Source organism: Puma concolor, chromosome A2 (assembly GCF_028749965.1).
Source record: "Puma concolor isolate L17-30 chromosome A2, mPumCon1.1.hap2, whole genome shotgun sequence".
Taxonomy (NCBI): Eukaryota; Metazoa; Chordata; class Mammalia; order Carnivora; family Felidae; genus Puma; species Puma concolor.
In genome coordinates, this window is record NC_141668.1 from 119,111,162 (window position 1) to 119,132,176 (window position 21,015).

Genomic DNA, 21,015 nt, shown 5'->3' on the forward strand with positions numbered 1-21,015 from the left:
ATACAGTAGGTGCCTAATAATTGGTAGCCCAAAACAAACCACAAAGACTGTAGTATAAATAACAGACTCTGGGATTCCCATTCCTGCTCTACTCTTTCCTTGCTGTGTGACCTCATGCAAGTTTCTTAACTTCTCTGTGCCTTGGTCCCGCCATCTATAAAATGGGAATAACAAAAGTCTCCAATTGCTAGGATTGCTAGGAGAAGGAAATAAAATTAAAGTGCTTTAGGGCAATGCTTGGCAGAAGTGTAGGCAGTTATTATTTGATGAACTCCTAATGAGTCTCTTCGAGTTCAATAAATGGCAGCTAAAATAGACACTGGGCTCAATAAAATAATAACAATACAGACTGCACTCGTCTTATAGATGGGGCAGCTGAGGCCAAGATGCACGTGGGTATGCCCAAGGTCACACAGCTGACTCTTCCCCAGTGTCCAGGCCCCAGCCCAATATTGCCTTCTTGCCCACATCAGTCCAGGGCTCTGATTCTTACGGAGAAGGGGGTCCTTGCCTTCTCCATAAGAGAGGGGAGATTTCTAGAAGCTGCAGCCGGATGCAGCATCCTCTGGGTTGGAGCTCTCTCCGGAAGTGATTTCCTTCTTCCTTCACATTTCTGCTTGTTCACCCCAGTACAGGGGAGGGGGCTGAGCTGGGCCATGCCCAAGGTCAGCAGAGCCTGCCAGCCACCCTGCATGCCTACCAGCCAGCATTTCCTGGCCTCCAAGTGCTTTCTCAGTGGTACTGCAGAGTTGACACAGCAAAACTCCCTCCTGGAGAGAGCAGAAGCCCTGGCTGGCCAACTTGTCCAGCCGCTGGGCAGAGCCAGGGCCACAGAATGAACTGGAATGGGAGTGGGGAAGGAGGCACCTGGGTGCAGCCTAGCCTGACAGACACCCCAAGTGACCTTGGACCCATCACAGCCCCTCTCTGGGCCCCCATTTCCATCTTTAAAACAAGGACAGTGGGGCTAGATGTGCCCCCTAGGACTTTAAATGTCTAAGATTCAAAATTGTCCAGGCATTGCTGCTAGTCAAGGTCATGGAGAAGGGACAGGGCTAGAGGGAGGGAGCTCAAGGCTGTGCATGTGCACATCCATGTGGCTCTGGGGTGGAGGTCCCTAGGAGCAAGCCTGGGACGGCAGCAGCCCCTGTTGACTCCAAGGCAATTTTGCAGAGAAGGTATAACAGCCCGGCAGCTGGGTTACCAGTGCCGCGGGCTGGTGAGGGGGACCCAGGCGGGGCACCGACAGTGTCCACGCTGACGTGTGTATTTGCAATGCAAAGGTTGCAGAGAACCAGTCTCTTTTAGCAACTATCTGAAGGCAGGAGATCAAGAGCTCTTTAGGCCACTTCTAAATTTATCAACTTACATGACTCACTTCAGATTAAAATGAGGCCTTTCTCCCCATCCCACCTCCAGCCAGTTTCAAGTTTCCAAGCTCAGAGGATCTTGAAAAGGGAAGAGAATGTAAATCGATAAAACCAATATTGGCTGAGTACCTGGTATGTGCCAGGCCGTGTGTCGAGCTCCGTGCCGAGCCCAGAGATGAATCCGCTCCAGAGCCAGCTCTCAGTGGGGAGCCGATGCAGCCCCAGGTGGAAGGTGGTAGCCGGTGGCTGTTAGCGGATGCCCAGCTTGGGGGCTGGACCATGAGTAACTCCTCTGTCCAAGACTTTGCCTCACCACCCACAAGGCCTCAGTTTTCTCATTTATAAAATGGAGCCAGTATAGGAAGAAGTCTGGGCCCGTGTGGCTGAGCATTAGGGTCTAGGGCTGTTTCTGTGTGTTTCTCTGCCCTCTCAGCGGCCTCATTCTGCCCTGATGGCCTCAAGAGAATGGAATTCCAACAGCTTCCCTTAACCCTGGGACCTCCAAAGCCTTTTTCCAGGGAACCTCTCTGAACTCCAGAGTCCAACCTCTACAATGGGACTGCAGCTAGAAATGAATGCAAATGCCATGTTGGAAAGCGGCCAACAAGCCTTCACACCGAGCTCCCCCGAGCCTCACTGCGGCCTTCAGGGTAACCTGGCATAATAATATCAGCTGTTAAGCAAGCACTGTCTGTGCTAGGCTCTCTGCAAGCATGCCTTCCTTTACCCTTCGCAAGTGCGACGGACCCATTTGGAGAGGAGGAGACTGGGTCTCGGAGAAGTGTGGTGGTTTAGGCAGGCTCCCAGGGCTCAGGGGCGGCCCAGCCCCTCATCATCCTGCTATACCCTTTGGGTTCAAGGGGAAACTGAGGCCCAGAGCAGTTGCCTGAGGTTGCTGCGAGTCCAGTAGCCCAGGACTCTGTCCTGCTGTCAGCTGCCACCCCTCAAATTTCATATACCTCCCAACCGTCCAGGAGAAAGGGTGAGGCCTTGGGACAGACCCCAAGCCGGGAACAGGGTCATGCATACCCGGCCCATATCCCAACACAGCTGTGCACAGCAGCCTGATGCCTCGGCAAACACAGGCCTGGGCCCCAGGAATCAGTCACATCCTTGCTCTTCCTCCCCATTCCCTAAACGACACCCCAGTAACCCTTATAGGACTGGAGCCACACCGGGTCTACACTGCGGGGAGAAAAGTCTTACATTCCTTAAGCCCCTCCTCGACGCTACTGGGGGGAACCGTAACTCAGAGCCCAACTTTGCCACTGACGAATTGTGTTCTGTGGGTGGTTACTATTCCTTTCAGAGCCTCAGTGTTTTCACCTGCGCAGTGGGGGAGATGGCTGTATCCCTTGTGGAGATTATGTAAGGTATGAGTGAAAGACCCTGCCCAGTGGCTGCCCCGTGCCTGGCGATTATCATGCCGGTTAGCGACACACAGTTCTCATGTCCATCCTGTGAAGGTGGCATTCTCTCCTCACTCTACAGAGGGGGACACAGCTCCCTCAGTGAGGTTCAGGGGTGAGGTTCAGGGACTTGCTTCTGGTCACCGGCTTAGCAGCAGTGCTGTGAGCGGGAGCTGGTCAGTTCATGTACGTTGAGGGACTTACTGCTGTGTTCTTAGGGCTTCAGAAGGCAGCCAATGGCACTGTCCAGAGAGGGTTTTCTCTGTCAAGGAGACAAAACTCCAGAATGCAAAACTGTGGGGTCTTACAGGGAGAAGACAGCACGGGGCAGTGGTTAAGAGCAGACTCTGGAGCCTGGAAGCCTGGACTTGATTCCCAGCCCCAGTGCGTCCTAGCTGTGCGACCTTGAGCAAGTGATCTATCCACCCTCTCTATGCCTCAGTCACCTCCCCTGTAAATGGGAGTAAATAATTGTACCTGCTTCATAGGGTTCTTATGCAGATTAAATAATGTAGTAAGTGTAAGAAGCTTAGAACACTGCCTGACACTCCTAATAGGAAGCTCTATGAAGTATCTATTGTTATTAGTAATATTATTACTGGTATTATTACTCATAGAATCAAAATGGGAAGAGGAGTATGCACTATCCTTCACCCTCGCTGCCCGAATCTTGCCCTCCCTCCTTCATGGCCACCGGGGGGGGGGGGGCTTCTCAGAATGTCCATCTGGCTGCCACTCTCCAGTCTAGGCCTCCAGTGTCCCCGTTGCCAAGCAGGTAAAGCCCAGGCTCCTCAGCATCTATTCAGTGCACCTGTGATTTATCCCCCAACAACCCTTCCAGCATCTTCCTCCACGCTTTGCCTTCCTACCACTTCTCCTTTAGCAGTTAATTACTTCAGCCACTAAGTCAGGCAGGAATTTAGCTGTTCAATACACATTGACCTTCTCCCTCACCTGCAAGCCTTTGCCCAAGCTGTGCCCACCCCTGGAGCACCCTGGAGCCATCCTTCTGACCCCACTGAAATGCCTCCTTATTCAGGAAGACCTTCCTGGCTCTCCTGTTATTGTAAGCTTCCAGGCACCAGACCCTGGACCTCTGGACACATGCCCTAGCCACTGAGTTTTGTTTGTGTTTATTTTTGTGGGGTTTTTTTTTGGGGGGGGGGTCATTAAAACATTGCTGAATAAACACATGTTGAATGAATGAAAGGGTGACCTTCTTCACTGGTTCCCCCATATCCTCTCTTGTATCCCCCCCCCATCATCTGTTCTCCTTAAGTGGCCAGATGGACCCTTTTAACAATATGAATCAGACTGTGGTACTCCCTGCTTGAAACTACAGTCTTCCCCATGATGCACAGGATAAAACCCAGGCTCTTTCCATAGCCTACAAGCCTCTCAGTGCCCGCCACTCATCCCAACCCTCTTTCCTCACTCACTCTTCTCTAGCTTACTGTCTTCCTTTCCATTCCTCAAACTCACCAGCCTCTTTCCTGTCTCAGCGCCTTTGCACATGCTGTTTCCTTATCTAGAATGCTTTTTCTCCTCCTCCTTATATGGTAGGTTCCTTCTCATCGAACCAAAGGACATTTCCCCATTGAGGCCATCCCTCATCTAGGGCTCCCCCTGTCATGCCAATTGGTTTTTAACAAGAATTTATCACACTGACACTCTTTCTTGTAGTTATTCCTTTGTTTCTTGTCTGCCTCCCCTCCAGACAATCAGCTCCTTTAGGACAGGAAGCCTGTCTGTCTCATTGACTGTTGTATTCAAGGGCCTAGCACTGGGGGGAGGCTGTCTTTCTCGTGCAGCTGTGAAGGAGAAAACAGTGTCCTTCCTCAACTTTACTCTTGACCTAGTGGAAATGATTGCAGGAGGTTGTCCAGAAACCCCACACTCAACCCACCTGCTTCTAATGAGCTTCTCTTTGCCCCAGGGGAGGGAGGGAAGTGGAGAGAGTAGGAGACAGTGAGTGAGGGCTGCTGCCTTAAGTGAGGCATATGTGATCCGTGGTCTCCTGCCCTTTACATTCTGACTGGGCAGAGGGCGGTGAAGGCCAGATGAGTCTGTAAATCCTGTAACACAGTGCAAGGCAGAATAAAGCCGAGGAAGATCTGGGAGGAAGAGCTCTCAGCTCTCCTGTTCTCTGGGAAGTTGGGCTTTGTCGCGTTGTTTGTGGTCCACTGTGGACTTTCGAGCTTGAAGAGGCCTTAATGATGGGTTTGGGGGCCAGATCTTAATAAAGGGAAATCTCTGCTGATTAGACCCACACAGGCTGAGCTCTGGAAAGAGCGTGCCTGGTGCTTACCTGCCCTCCCCCACGTAAGCCCCCAGCGGGGCACCCAGAGCTACCAATTACTGTGTCCCCAGCCCATGAGGTGGCCAGAAAAGAAAGCAGGCAGCTACCACTTGGAAAACCCTATTTTCTTTGTTTAAACTGCAGTCACTTGAATTACAAAACTAATGGCATGCTTGTTGAAGCAAATAGAATGATACAGAAGGTCCATTGCTAAAGGACTCGTTTTCCTCTCCCCACATCCCACGGTCCATACCCTGTTTTGTCAACTTGGGGATGCACATTTTTCCCACGAGTTCGTGACCCCAAGTCCAGGCTGCATCTTGCAGCTCATGGCACATCAGAGTTTCATTGGAAGCACATTTTCTTTCTTGGTGGTATGCAAAATCCTGGTGCAGCCTGCAATTCAACTTGGAATCATCAAAATCTGGCAACTTGCTATTACTTTCTCCTGTCTCTTCTTTCACTCACTGGCAGGTGTAAGTCCGGAGGGGTTTTGTGTCTTTTCTGTGGTATCTTTTTACTCATACCTGTGACTTTACCCTGTGTCTGAATGCACGTTGGCCATCATCCTAGCAGCTCAGCAGTCTTTGAATGAGAGGCAGCAGAGGCTTGTGCAGAGGGCGAGGGCCTGAGAGCTGCCAGCTCTGCCATTTCCCAGCTGTGGTGTGCCCTCTCTGTGCCCTCATTACCACAGTCGGGTGCCAGCATGCGTGCACCGTCTGGGACGAGGTGTCAGCACTTCCCTCCTTCCCTCTTCTCCCTCAAAGTGGATGGCATAGCAAAGCAGGGCACATCGCCACCCCCTCCTCAACCAAGCAGCTCTGACACCCAGAGGAGAGAGGCAGGGAGTCTGGCTCACATAAAAAAGGTTGGGTGCAAAAGGTCGGCTAAAACAGGCCACGCGCAAACCAGGGCAGGAGGTGAAGTCAGAAAACAGGCTCAAAGGTCGGGAGAGAACACACACCAAAGACAGAAAACATGAACCTGGAAAGATGCTTCCTTCACCCCCAAAACAAAGAAGATGCATTTTAAAATATTCAACTGAAGCAAATAGAAGCTTCTTAGGAAGGAGACAGGCACAGGGAGGCCAAGGGGATCTGCTGTCCCCCTGGCCCAGCCTCTACTAGGTGCAGGTCCAGCACACTCAAGGAGGCCCCGGGCAGCCAGATGTACCTGCCGGTCAGAGGCCCCTGGGCTTCTTCCCTGTGCCAGTTTCCGAACCAGAATGCCCTTGACTGACATGCGCACAGGTACCGTTCCAAGTGCTTTGTGGGACTTGTTTAATACCACATGCCTCTGGCAGGTGTTCTCCCGTTCTACACGTTAGGCAGCTGAGGCTGTGAGACATACAGTGACCTGCCCGAGGGCACCTGGCCAGCATCCTGACTCCAAAGCCCTCAGCCTAACCATGATGACAGTCACCTCACTGTCCCAGAGTACTGGGTCTGGCATGGAGGCCAGTTACCACAGACCAGTGTGCTATCAGTCGGGCTAGGTAAGGCGGCCGGGATACCCAAGCCTGGAGGAGATGCCACCCGCCAGCCCTTGGTTGGGCTATCAGGGAACAACCTCAAGGGGTCCTGACACGGCAGCCAAGTGGAAGCATAAATAAGAGCTAGCCGACTGGAAGGAAGGTAGGAAGTGGAAAGGGTGCTCCAGGCAAAGGCGCAGCTTGAGTGGGGGCGGAAGCCACCACCAGCCGCCCAGAGCAGAAGGTGCCAGGCGGGGGCGGTGAGCGCTCGGCGGGAGAGGTGGCCGGGCCAAGCCGAGGGCAGTGGGCTGAACACTTCTGAGCTGGGGAGTAATGTGACCAGGCTGGCCCATTTGGAAGATCCCATGGCCCTAGTGGGGATAAGGGGTTTGAGGATGAGGCCTGAGGCTGGTCAGGCATCCAGGTGAGCAAGCACAGAATGGAGCCGCGGGTTGCCACGAGGTAGGTGACGGTCGGCAAGCTGACGGGGCTTTGGGACTGGGGGAGAGGGGCAGCGAGGGAGACATGCTAAGTCCCAGCTGGTGTGGGGGCCCTTTAGAAGGGCCCAGAGATGGTGAGAGGAGAAGCAGGTTGGGGAGAACCTACGAACCCGATCCCGGGCAGGGGCTTGCAAATCTGTTTAATGGGATGATTATGGACAGACACTTGGGAACCACTGACTGAAGGAATGTGAAAGTCCTTCGTAGAAAGAAAATAACCACCCATGCCTAAGGAGTGGGGGATTCATTCACTCCGCAAACAGCAGCTGAGGGCCTACTGTGCTCCAGGCATCGAAGACATCATGCTGAGTACAGTGAGCTGGTTCACTGCCTCATGGCCTTGCAATCAAGGGGGTGGAGATCTATGATAAGCAAAGGCATAAGTGGGTGGCACGTCAAGGAATATGGAGAAAAATAAGTCCGAGGAAGGAAGATGAAGCCCGTTGTTTCAAAGAGGGGTTCAGGTCTGGCCTCCCTGGGAAGGGAGCATTTGAGCAGAGACCTGAGGGAGGCAGGAGGCTATCTGTGGAAGAGGGTTCTAGGCAGAAGGAGCAGCCAGCGAAAAGGTCCTGAGGTGGATGCGTGCTCACTTGGTTCAAGGAATGATGAGAAGGCCAGTGGCGGGGGGGGGGGGGGGGGATGTTAAGGGAGGAGTTCAGGGAGGTAAGAGAGTGGGGAGTACAGATCATGAAGGGCCTTGTGGTCCATTGTAGGGACTTTGGCTTCTCCTGGGAGAATGGCAGGAGCCACGAGAGGATTCTGAACAGAAGAGGGTCTTGGTTTTTCTCTGGCTGTGTGTGGAGAACAGATGGGGTGTGCAGGATGAGAGGCAGGGAGACCAGGGAGGAGGCTCCCGCAGTGAGCCTGGTGACAAGGTGGTGGTTTGGGCCAGGGCAGAGACTGTGGCTGTGGTAAGAAGTGATCGCACTATTCATGTTTTGAAGGTAGAGCAGACAGGATTTGCAGGTAGATATTTGGTAAGATAATTTCATTACAAAAGTGAAGAGCTGGGTTGACCCCAGCACCTAGCACATTTTCTGGAACCTGGGAAGCACCCAGTGAATATTGCATGAAAGGATGGCTGAGCAGATGGCTGGAGGGATGGAGGGATGGATGAAGACAGGGAGGCAGGGAGGCAGGGAGAGAGGAAAGTAGGCAGTCCTTGAATGCCAGACTACAGAATCCAAACGTTTTCCCAGAGGCTGTAGGAGCCATTACAGGTTCTTGAGCAGGAGCATGAGAGGATGTGAGTACTATTGGAGGTACCCTCAGAGAGTGACATTGGACAGGTTTCAACACCGTGTCCAAGCTGGTGATGCCCATGGACGCTAGTGGCCAATCTCCTCTGTTTTCTGCTGTCCAACAGAACCCTCATTCATTTACTCATTTATAAGCATTCAATGAGCACTTACTCTGAGCTGAGGGCACTGGATATGGCGTGAATGAACCAGCCAAGTCTTTGCCCACAAGACACAATTCTTCACTCCCCTTAGGCTACAGAACCAGAGACAGAATGCAGGTTATTCCCAAGGGCTCGGTGGCATACCAGCTTCATGCTGAGAAGGAAGGGATTGCCCCATGCCCTTTCTAGTGACCTGGTCTTTCTACAGCCTCGGGTAAGCCTTACAACTGGTCTTGGGACCCTAATGACCCCTAGTGTCCCCTTCCTAGCACAGGGTTTTCTTGTTTGGGATTCTTGGTCTTTGGTTTCATTTGGAGATTTACTTTGTGTGTGTGTGTGTGTGTGTGTGTGTGTGTGTGTGTGTGTGTGTATGTACACACATGTGCTCAGGGGGAAAGCTGTACTGGGAATGGGTAAGGAAACAGGGCCAGCATGCACTTAAGGCCCACTGTGTTTCAGGCTCATTGTATATCTATTTGTTCACTTAACAAATATTTCTTGAACTCTCGCTACTTGCCAGGTACCATGTGAGGTAGTGGGGAAGAGGTCTTACTAATAAATAAAGTAAGTCATTCCAGGCAGTGGTGATTGTTTCAAGGAAAAAAATTAACAGGAGAGTCAAAGGGGCTGCCTGGGACAGCTCGTGTAGGATGTCAGGGAGAGCCTCACTGAGGAGATGACATTTGAGATGATGAGAAGTACCAGGCTGTGCCACCATCCGGGGGAAGAACAATCCCAGCAAAGGAATCAACATGTGCAAAGGGCCCTGAGTGGAAAAGAGCGAGGCTTGTTCTGGTGCTTGGATTTGACCTTGACATTCAAGGGTCTTAAGTTGGGGTGAGACACATATACAGACCCCTCTGGCTACCGTGTGGAAAGGGAATGTCATTTCATTCAACCCTTGCACAATTCTGGGTAATTGGTGATGAAATTCCCATTTTCCAGGTAAAGAAACTGAGTTGCATAGCTAATAAGTGGCAGAGTAGGGTTTGAATCCACTTCTGTGTGACCAAATGGGCACCCACAGAAGGATCTTGGACCAGACAGTGATGTGGTGTGAGTGGGATTGAAGGATGCCGACGTGGTTCCTCAGATTTGGCTCCTGCCCTGAGTGTCTCCATGAGCCTACGGCAGACCATCCCCTCATCTAACTCACTACCCCTAAGCTGCAGGTTCCAGAGGCACTGGCTTATTCAGTGATGCCCTAGACTAGCATCCACTCAAGGCCATTGTGAGGTGGGTACTGGGAGCATGGATTTCACAGGATTTTGCCAGAAGCTTCTGCAAAAGCCTTCCTCTGCCATTGACACGCAGCACTCTCGCAGAGTGACCCTCCCTGGCTCCCAGGCCCTAGGAGCCGAGTTCTGGCCAAGGGGTCAGCCAGAGCAGCAGGCCTTTGGGCCAGAGTAGGGAAGCCCCTGCCAAGACACACAGAAGGCCAGGACAGCCAGTGCTGAGCCCCAGCCTTCATGACTCTCTGTGGAGGTGAGCAGGAAGGACGGACAAGGTTCTCCCTCACCCCACTCTCCCCCCACCACCTACCCCTGTCTCTGGAGAAAATTTGGAGACAGGTAATCATCTCCATCACCTACGTCCTCTTCTAATTTTTCTTGTCACTCCACTGCTCCCCTCCCATGCCCTCTCCCAGTGCAGAGCTCAGGGGGACAGGTCCTAGCTGTGTCGCTCACCAGCCAGGTGACCTTACTCCTCTGAACCTCAGTTTCAACGGCTGTAAAATAAGGTAATAAACCTTCCTGGGCAGGACCTGTGAGGAAGCCACAAGAAGCCTTTAAACTTGGTGCTCGGCATACAACCAATGCCCGGCTGAAAAAGCAGATGCCGCTCTCATGATGACAGTGGCTCCCCAGCCTCCTAAATCCTCCCTCACCTCTTGCCCCCGCCACACTTCCCTCCTCTCACACCCCCTCCAACCCATCACACCGAGGCCTCACCCAGTCCCTTTCACGGACGGGGTCCTGCTCAAGTCAGGCCTACCCAGGGTCTGTTTCAGAACAGGCTCTGTGCCCAAGACGTCTACCTCGTTCTCCTCTCACCCTCATGGCAACAGTGCAAGGAGTGTGGCCTCATCCCCATTTTATGGGTGAGGCAACCGAGGCTCAGAGCTGTGAAGGAATCTGCACAGAAAGTGAGAAGCTGGGGCTCAAACTCAGGTCTTTGTAAGCAGTCGCCTCTTTTCCTGATCTGCAGGGGATTCTTCTCGGACTGTTGGGTGTGGCCATACATGTCAGGGGCTTTTCCGGTATCTGGAGAAGAGATGTTAGGTGAAGGGAGAGGTGTTGCACTGGGTCAGCGCCCCAGTTCTGCCGTCGCTGGGGAGCAAGGGGCCTGGGGGCCCTGCGGGGCATTCAGCAGGACAGGGTCAGAGCTGGGAAGAGCAGAGGCCAGCCTGGCTGGTGAGTGAAGACAGAGCCTGGACTAGGGCAGCCTGGGGACAGACAGTGAGGAAGTAACCAAGGTAGAAGCCCTGGTGAGCACTGGAGAGTTTGGAATGCCACAGAGATGCCCAAAGCTAGCGGCACTGGGAAGGTTGTGGGGGTGAAGGTGGGGGAGGTGCTGGGAGCATCCCAGGACCCTCACCTGTATGCAGGTCCTTCAGGCTGACCCCCTTACCCCCGTATAGAGTCAGCTGAAGGCTCTGCATGCCCGTGGGAGGGGCTGGATAGTGAGGAGGCTCCCTGTTCAGCCCCCAGCTAGCACCTTCCAGAACCTGCAGGATGTTCAGTTCATTTACTCCCTCCCAGGAAGCCTCGGGTCCCTTTAGATGCCTCTAGAGTTCTCTGGGACTCTATTTCTCTGTACCCTTTCTGGCTTCAGTCCCTGAAACTCAGGAGACCCAAAGTCAGAGCCGGCACTCATCAATGCTTCGACCTTAGAGAGCATCCTGCCAATTGCCTTCTTTCACAAGGGAGAAGCTGGGCTCAGAGAGGTCTAGGAACTGCTCGAGGTCACACAGTGGGCAAGTGGCAGAGAAATGGGCTCCAGGCTGTGACTTCCTCCCAAAGGAGCACCTCCCTTGTTCTTTCACACTTCCCTCCAGAAGAGAAAAGGGTCCTCATTTCCCCTTATCCATGGGCCTCTGGGTGTCCAGCTCTGAGCTGGGGGCTAATGCTGGTGCACTGACCGCTGAGCCCTTGTGTAGGTAGCTCCAGCATCCTTCTGGGCTGCAGTGGGCAGTTCCTTTTTGAAGTTTTTCCAGGGAAGCATTTGGAGGCCAGCCAGTAGGTCTCTTCCACCTGCATGGAAATTTCCGACAATGGAATTATTAAAACCTCCCATGGCCCTTCTCCCATCCCACTTCGTTACAAGAAACAGCCCCTTGGTGGCCAAGCAGGGGACACAGCAGCTGGGATCCCAGAATGAAACGTGCAGAGAATTCCCCAGTGAGAGACTCCCAAGCGGATTGCTAATCGGACCCAGGGGATCCTGGTTTGGAATCCAGGCGGTCTCTCAGGAAGGGATCTCCAGCTGTGCCGGGCCAGGAGCCAGGACTGCCGCAAGAGCCCAGGATTTCCTCCTGCCGCTAGTGCTTGGTGTGGTGTTGGCAATGCGGGCAGGGCCTTCAACGTCGTTGATGCTCAGTAGATTGGTCAGTTGGTGGGCAGGTGCACAGGTAGGTTGCTAGGAAGGAAGGAAAGGAAGGAGGGAGGGGGAGGGGAGTCTGGTCCCATTAAGAGACCTCTGTGCCGCGTGCATGATCTTGGTCGGTCACTTCACTCCTGTGCTGTCCAGCTCCCTCATCTGTAAAGTGGAGACAAGTGGTTTGCACTAATGCAGTGAGGTTCCCGGCTCAATGAATATCAGTGACTTTGGTCGTCTCCATCACCACCCTCACCAGCAAGATGAGGTAAAGCAGAGAACAGGTGAGCTTGGGAAACAGCCCTGAACCATCTGTGGGAATCCCCTTATGAGCTGTGTCACCCTGGGCAAGTGACTTCACCTCTCTGGGCCTCAGTTTCCCCATCCATGAAATGGGGATGAAAAAGAGCACCTGTCCCAAGGGTTGGTTGTAGGGATTGAGTGAGAGGTAGATTGGCCTGAGGGAAGGAAGCGTTGCTGCCCCCAGTGCTCCTCCCTTGTTCTGAGCAGGAGAGGCAGGGCACGGGGTAGTGGCAAGGCAGGGATGGCAGAGACAGCCCTTTCCCTAGACTCAGGAGGGAAGAGTGTTTTCATTTAGGCCCTGTAGGTGGGCGGAATACAGGCTTTCTCCAGCTCAGCCCTAGGAGTGAGGGCGGGCTGAGAAGGCAGCTGGGATTGACAAGACGTCAGGGACACCAGGAGCTGGCGGAGCCGTGGGTCTGTGCAACTCAGGGGAAGTGGCTGCCACACTCTGGGGTTCCAGCCCCTGGACCACCCACTCTCCCTCTCCCCTGACCACCACCCTGGCCGGGAACAGGCTGGCCTAGAGCCAGTTTTTCCCATCTGAGTGGAGAAAAGTGAGGGGTGGGGCTTCTCTGAGCCCCGCTGTGGTGGTTAGGTGACAGGCTGAGGGTCTGCTGGCATGAGCAGAGGCGCTGTAACTGGGAGGTGCACACTGCAGACCAGTGAAGAGCTGGACTTGGGCAGCTGGCAGAGCTGTGTTCTAGCCCTGCTTCCCCAGCTGTGTTGTGTGGGCAGGCCCCTATCTGCAAAATGGGGGTCCCAATAGGGCTCACGTCCCAGGCCAGCTACGAGGTTGGGATAAAACAGTGTACATAAATACTGGATGGCACTGTCCGGCCCAGGGCCTGCAGTCGTTGACCCACTCAGCTGTATATTGAACATTTACCGTGTGCCAGCACTGGTCTGGGCAGTGGGATTTTATGGTAAATAAATAAGGCAGTCTAGGGTGATCAACTTGTTCTGGTTTGCCTGGGACATGCCTGGTTTCAGCACCAAAAGTCCTGCGTCCCAAAAAAGCCCTCAGTCTCAGGCAAACCAGGACAGCTGGTCACCCTAACACAATCCACTAAAGTTTAGTGGAGGGAGACGGACAATAAGTGAATATATAATACGTGTGGTTAAAGTATTATTTTAAAAATAATGTAGGGTAGAGGGTGATGAAGCTTGTTATTTTTAAGGAAGTAGTCAGGGCAGGCTTCCCTGAGGAGGTGACATTTGAGCAGGGACCTCAAGAGGTTAGAAAATGAGACATTTAGGTATCTGGGGAAAGAGCACTCCCAGTAAAGGGAACAGCATGGACGAAAGCCCTGAGGTGGGAGCTGGAATGTTGGAGGAACAGAAAAAGGGATAGGGTGGGGTGAGGGAGGGTTGGCCAGTTGAATTAATTGGAAGCAAGTAATATAAATGCCGATTCAAGTTTGCTTAAGAAAAAAAGACGCATGGGGTGCCTGAGTGGCTCAGCAGGTTGAGCATCCAACTTCAGCTCAGGTCATGATCTTGTGGTTCATGAGTTGGAGCCCCGCATCAGCATAGAGCCAGCTTTGGATCCTCTGTCCCCCTCTCTCTCTCTGCCCCTCCCCCACTCGTGTTTTCTCTCTCTCTCTCTCTCTCTCTCTGTTTTTCTCCACCCCTTCTCTGTCTCCTTTCTCCCTCCCCCCCCTCAAAAATAAACATTTTAAAAATTTTTAAAGAAAAAAGATGCATTAGCTAACTTAACAGGAAACAAACAGGGAGGATGGTTTCAGGAGTGGTTGTATCTTGGTGCTCAGATGAGATCTTTCCATTTCTCAGCTCAGCCTGCTTCTGTGTTATCTTCATTCTCAGGAAGGTTACAGCTCCTGTACCCATCAGTAACTGCAGCAAAAAAGAGAGGCTCTGTTATGAGGCATAACAGTTCGGAGCAGACTGAGGTCTAATGTAGCTGGAGCAGGAGGTGTGTGAGGTAAAGAGGAAGGAGAGGAGGCAAGAGGATCAGCAGGGCCAGAGCAGATGGGCCTGGTCTTAGAGATCTCAGTGAGGACTTTGGGCCTAGTTCTGCATATGCTGGAAGCCATTGGAAGGCTTTAAGTAGGGAAGTGATATGATCTAGTTTATGTTTTAGGGATATGGGTGTGGTTGCTGTGTGGAGAATGCGTTGTGGGAGCAGGGGGGGCAGCAGCGGGATCGAGGAGGAGGCTGGTGCAGTCACTCAGGTGGGCACCAATGGTGGCAGTAGAGATGGAAAGAAGAGGATGGAATTGAAACGCACTTAGGAGAAAGCCTGTACCAAGCTTGGGGTCTAGGTGGGAGTAGGAGCTTTGGTAAGAACTTGGTAAGGGAACTGGGGTATGGGATGGAGCTCTGTGCCAGAGACAAGGCAAGAGCCAGTCCCTGGAATTGGGGCCTCTTTCCCCAGGTGACACGAGCCCCCTAGGCTGGAGGCCTGGGATCTTTGAATCCCCTCCCAGTTCCGGACCACCTGGGCCCAGAGAGACTGGAACCTGCAGGTGGGGTCTAGATGGCTCCAGCTATGAGGATTGGAGGGTTGAGAGGGCAGGGAGCCCAGCCAGTAGACAGAAGGAGATCCACAATTGAGGGAGTTTTGTACTCAGCCACGGGCACTGCCCCTTCCTCCAGTCCTGGGCCCAGGGCAGGCTAAGATCCCCTGAAAGAAACATCAAGGCTGTGTCCAAGTTCCTCAGGACCTACTCTGGCCTTCACCTCGTGCCTAAGGGAAGCTCATGGTCTCCCCTGCCCCCCAGGGAGACTGGCTCAAGTCATATTCAAGCAAAGAATTGCTGAGCCTAGGCTTTTCAGAAATAGTAGGCTTACATTGGGGTTACCCACCTTCTGACCCACCAGACTGGATTAAGTCTTTGGCCACTTCTAGAATGGGTCTACTTTTGGATGTCTAAGCAGATGAGCCATGAGCATTTTTCTGAGGCTCCTGTCCTGCCCAGATTTCAGGTATGGTCAGATCCAGGTGTAGCTGATTTAAGCCTCCTAGGGCATGTGCCTGGGGCAGTTTTCAAAGACTGCATGCTTCAGAAGGGACTTGAGTATCCATGTACCATTCTAGGGATGTGCCCTTGCCCAGATATGGCAGCTAATGAAGAGAAACCTGAGGCACATAGAACCCAGGAGAGTTTGGTTGTATCTGGGAGTATGGCTGGGTTCAAGCTCATCTATGGAGAATGTGTTTGGGGTTCAGCACTTTGACACACACAATCTCTTCTAATATGACAATCCTGCAGGGCAATGTTATTACCCCACTTTACAGATGAGGAAACAGGCTGAGAAAGGGCCTGCATGGTGTTTGTCATATAATAAGTTTGAGAAAATCTGAAATTGGCAGAAAGTGAGTGTCACCCCTTACCCCCTGGTGATCATACACTGAACATCATAGCTTCCCACTTTGGGAAGAACCTTTATAGCAAAGAATATCAATCTATTCACTATATTAACACACCATCCCCCCCTTTCCTCCCTTCCTTCCTTCTTTCCTTTTGTCCTTCCTTCCTTTCTTCTTTCCTTCTTTCCCTCCCCAACTATAACTCACTATGTATTAGTAAGGCCACTGTGCTAGGCCTTAGCAATACAATAGTGATTAAAATCCAGACACAGATCCTGCCCTCAGTGATTTAGTGTCAGACATTAATCCAACAGTCACACACAAATGCATATAAAACAAAACCATGATGAATGTGACAACAGAGTGTATAGAAGGTGAATGAGGGAAGGGATTAAGCTGAGAATAGGAGGATAAGTAGGAGTTTCCTAGGTGATGATGGAGAGGGAACAGAACAGATGAAGGCCTAGTGGGGAGAGTGAGCAGTATGGCTGGAGCACAGAGAGTGAGGAGAGTGGGGTGTTGGGTGGGGCTGGTGGAGCCCAGGCAGGCCATCGAAGACTTTGAAGGTCACATTAAGGAGTTTTGTCTTTATTCTAAGAGCAAGATGGGTGGGGGTGGGGAGTACATTGTGATATTATTGGAATTGCTTTCCCAAGGAGGCCAATTAGGGGGTTATTGTGGCCATCCAGGCAAGAGATGAGAAAAACTTGGACAAGGGCAAGAGATGTGAAGATGTGGGGAGATGAGCAGTTTTAAGGAATGTAGAAAGAGCAAAATCAACAGGACTCCGATGATGGAGAGGAAAGTGACAGGATTGAGTCATTTTCTGAGCTGTCCACGTAGAGAGAAGATAAGGCCTTTTAAAGTGACAGTTAAGTTAACCCCAGAGGAAAATGATGTGGGGTGGGGAAATGTGAGGGTTGGGTTTTAGACATGTTATGTTTGAACCCCTACCTCACACCACACACAGATCAATTTGAGGTAGAAGAAAATGGAGGGGAAAGCCTCATGACATTGGATTTGGCATTGATTTCTTAGATATGACGAAAAAAGCACAGGCAACAAAAGAAAGAAATAGATAAATTGGACTTCATCAAACTTAAAAACTTTTGTACATCAAAGGATGCTATCAACAGAGTGAAAAGACAACCCAGGGAATGGGAGAAAGTACCTGCAAATCATATATCCAATAAGGGATTAATATCCAGAATATATAAAGAACCCCTACAATTCAAGCAAAAAGAAACAAACAATCCAACTTGAAAATGGGCAACGGACTTGAATAAACATTTCTCCAAAGATATATAAAGGGCCAATAAGCACATGAAAAGATGCTCAATATAACATCATCAGGGAAATGCAAATCAAAACCACAGTGAAATTCCACTTCACACCCATTACAATGGCTATTACAAAAAACAAAAACCAGAAAATAACAAGTATTGGCAAAGAGGTGGAGAAATTGGGACCCTTGTGTGCTGTTGGTGGGAAAGTAAAATGGTGCAGCTGCTATGGAAAATCGTGTGATGGCTTCTCCCAAAAAAATGAAACAGAATTACCACATGACCCAGCAATTCCACTTCTGGGTATAGAACCAAAAGAACCAAAAGCAGGGGCTCAAACAGGTGTTTGTACACCCTTGTCCATAGCAGCGTGATTCACAGTAGCCAAAGGAGGGAAGCAACTCTAGTATCTATCAATGAATGGGGATAGATAAACAAAATGTGATCTATCCGTACAATGGAATATCATTCAGCTTTAAAAAGGAAGGAAATTCTGACACATGGATGACAACATTGTCTGAAGACATTGTGTGTAATGACGGGTGTAATAAGCCCGTCACAAAAGGACACATACATACTGTAGGATTCCACTTCTATGAGATGCCTAGAGCTGTCAAACTCAGAGACTGAAAGTAGGATGGTGGGTGCCAGGGGCTGGTTGTGGGGGGGAATGGGGAGTTAGTGTTTGATGGGGATCGAGTTTCAGTTTAGGAAGATGACAAAGTTCTGGAGATGGATGGTGATGATGGCTTCACAACAATGTGAATATGCCTAATGGCACTGGGTTGTATGGTGGTTAAAATGGTAAATGTGTCAAAATGGTTAAAATGGTAAATTTTATGTTCCATAGATTTAATGACAATAAAAAGCAAAGTAGATGAAAAAATTAAATTCAGATGACTCCTAGATCAGAACGTAAAAGCTATAGCTATAAAGCTTCTTGAAGAAAATATGGGAGAACATCTTTCACCACCTAGAAGTAAGAAATGATTTTTCAGAGAAAATATAAAAAACACTTATCATTAAAAAAAAAACAAACTAACAAGTTGAACTTGAGATCGATTGCATGCAACGTGTGGGGACATCCAGGTAGAGGGGCTAGGTGGGAAGATGGTGTCTGTCATTCGTGATGGAGCCCGGACTGGAGGAACCACCTGTGAGGCTCCTGCTGTCAGCTGATATTCCAAGCTACGATCTGTACATTATGGGCCTGCCGTGGAGTCACCTACTTTATGACCCACGAGGCTAGACTAAGTAACTTTGGGCCACTTCTGGAATGAGTCTAGCTGTGGATTGTCCAAGCAGATAAGCCCTGAGCATTTAAGCCCTGAGCATTTTTCCAAGGTACCTGCCCTGAGTAGCATCTCACTGGGGTGCAACTTAGACCATCTGTCTACTTCTCTGGCCAGACTTGGGGTGCACTATGGTAACAGCTCTCTGCCTAGCTCTGTCGCCTTCACTCCTGTCCCTGGGACTAATGGGGGAGTCAGATGAAATCTAATTTCCTCTCAACTGGAGGCTGATCAGTTACGGTTGTAGGAACTTGCTGTCTGGAAAAAAGAGCTTTGCATTTTGCTTGGGAGAGCACATCCCCTGAGTTCTCTCTTCTTAGCTGTACTGGCATGGCAGGGAGTTGATCACTACAGGATTCTGAGCCACTGAACCATAGGAAAGCTGTGGAGTGAGAGGTGATTTTCAAGGGACCTTGCTTTACTGAGGGTTTCCAAGCAAGGGGTTCCAGCCTTGAACCTCGCTCTCTCTAATCATCCCCAAGCCACTGTGTTTCCTGGCCCCACCACCTCGGTGCTGTTTCTACACAGCATTTGTTGAAAAGCAGGGAGTTGGCTTGGTCCTGCTAGACAGTGATTCTGAGTCTTTGTGGAGCAGAGGGGTCCGGGACGCCTTGGACCAGCTGGTGAAAATGACAGGCTTCCTTCATAGAAAACTGTAAATCTATACAAACCTTTACAAAGGACCTTTACACAAGGACCTCAGCTAAAGACAGCTTGGTTGGAGCTCCCTGTAATGAAACTGAGGCCACCCAAAGTGCTTTTCTGCTTTGCCCTCTGGTTATCTTCTAGGGGAAATAGGATTGTGCCAGTTTTGCAGATGGAAAAACTGAGGCTCGGAGGGATAGCCCAAGAGGCCTGCCTTGTCCAGAGGGAAGTAACTGGGCCTGTGAGCTTGGAATTTCCAAACTCACCTTCTTCTGTAGAGTCAGGAGTCCCCTCTCTCAGCTTCTCTGAGAAGAGGTTATGAAATAGTCAGGGGTGGGTGGGAAGCTCTGTCCCTCGAGGGCAGAGCTTTTGTATGAATCATCTTTAATTACCCAGAGACCAGCCCAAGGTCCCAGATTCAACCAACTGTATGACAAGTAAGAATGTGTGCATGGGGCATGGCAGACTGGAGGGGACTTTGGCTTCGAAGCAAGTAATGTTCATAGTCATCAGCTCTGTCCATCCTAGCACTATGATCTGGACCTCTCTGAGCCTCAGTTTCCCTGTTTGTAAAATGGCACCATGCTCAGTGTTTCACAGAGACTGTCACACATCATCTTCCCCAAAGCCTAGGCAGGCACATGTACGTATCCCCATCTCACAGATGGAGAAACTGAGGCCCAGAGCAAATCAGTGACCCACCCAAGGGCACGTAGCCAGGAGCAGAGCTGGAATCAGAGTGCAGGTCTGCCTAACCTCAGTCTGTGTCCTTGACCAAATGCAGAGTGCCCAACACCCAGTAGGTGCTTCATAGATGGATAAGCTTCCCCTCCTCAGTCCCTCCAGGCAGAGGGGCTTTCTGAAAGAGCATGCAGGTGGTGACATCAAGCATAAACAAGAATAAAAAGGACTGGGGAGGGTGCGGGAGCTTTGACATGACCCCTCCAGGCCAGGTCCCCCACTCCCCGGTGAACTCTTTGATTTCCTACACAGTAAAGTCTCTTGTCATGAGCTTGGGCCAGTTATCTGCTTTTGTCTTTTTACTTTTTTCTTTTGTCGCAGTGGCAGGTGGGAGGCCCAGCAAATGCCCAGTGTGGCCACCCCGCATTCTCATGCCCATGCGCCTCCTCCCTCCGTTAACGTTCCTTCCCGCGTCTGTTCAGAGTAGCAGCCCAGGCTCAAACTAGAAGTAATTAAGTCTGTCATCTCAGCCCACCCCAGCTCTGATGATGCATTTCAGACTAGCGGGTGACACAGGGACAGACGCCGAGTGCAGGAGGGCTCACCATGCGCCACAGGCATGCTGGGCCCAGGACACGCAAGTGGACCAGCCACCTCCCGCAGGGATCTCCCAGGAAGACAGTGACAGCGTGGGGTCTCCAGAAGGCCACAGAAGCACAGATGGTATTGCAAAGTCTGCCTAGGAGGTTAGAGAAAGCTTCAGAAGAGCAAGGCTTGGAATTAGCCTCTGCCCATAGGAGGACACTTTGGGCAGGGCACCTGCCTGCGCAAATGTCCGAAGGCACGGAACCTCACAAAGGTGTCTATTATGATTGGAAGGAAGGGGCCGGAGGACATGAGACTGGAGAAGTAGGCAGAGCCTGCGTGTCAGGCTACAGATTTTGAACCCTGTCCTGAGGACAGCAGGAAGCCACCCAATCAGGCCTGCTAGGGTAGCTGCATTCTCTGTCTCTACTTGACCTCTAAACTGGGGCCTCAACTCTGAGCCTCTTCCCTGCTCGCTCGCTCTCTCTCTCTCTCTCTCTCTCTCTCGATGATCTCACTCTATCCTATGGCTTTAAATACCATCCTTAAGCTGCTGATTCCCATATTTATATCTTTAGCCAAAGCCTCTTCTGCACCTCCAACTCGTCATCCAACTGGCCACTTGGCATCTCTACTTGGATTTCTCACAAGCCTCTCAAAGTTAACAAGTCCAAAACGGGATTCTTGATCATGTCCACCCACCCCCCTAAAACCCGCCCCCTCCCAGACTTCCCATCCCAGGAAGTGGCACCACCATCCACCCTCCTGCTAAAGGCAGAGCCTTCACCATCCACACCTTACCCCTCGAGCCCTGGCCCCCGGCTCACTCTCTTGGTTCTACTTCCTA

At 51.3% G+C, this 21,015-nt stretch overlaps 1 protein-coding gene across 14 annotated transcripts in view; it reads left to right on the forward strand.

Moving 5' to 3' along the window:
• Window positions 1-21,015, forward strand: part of ATP2B2 (ATPase plasma membrane Ca2+ transporting 2) — a 302,573-nt gene that overhangs the window by 134,833 nt on the left and 146,725 nt on the right. The gene's annotated exons all lie outside the window — the stretch shown is intronic.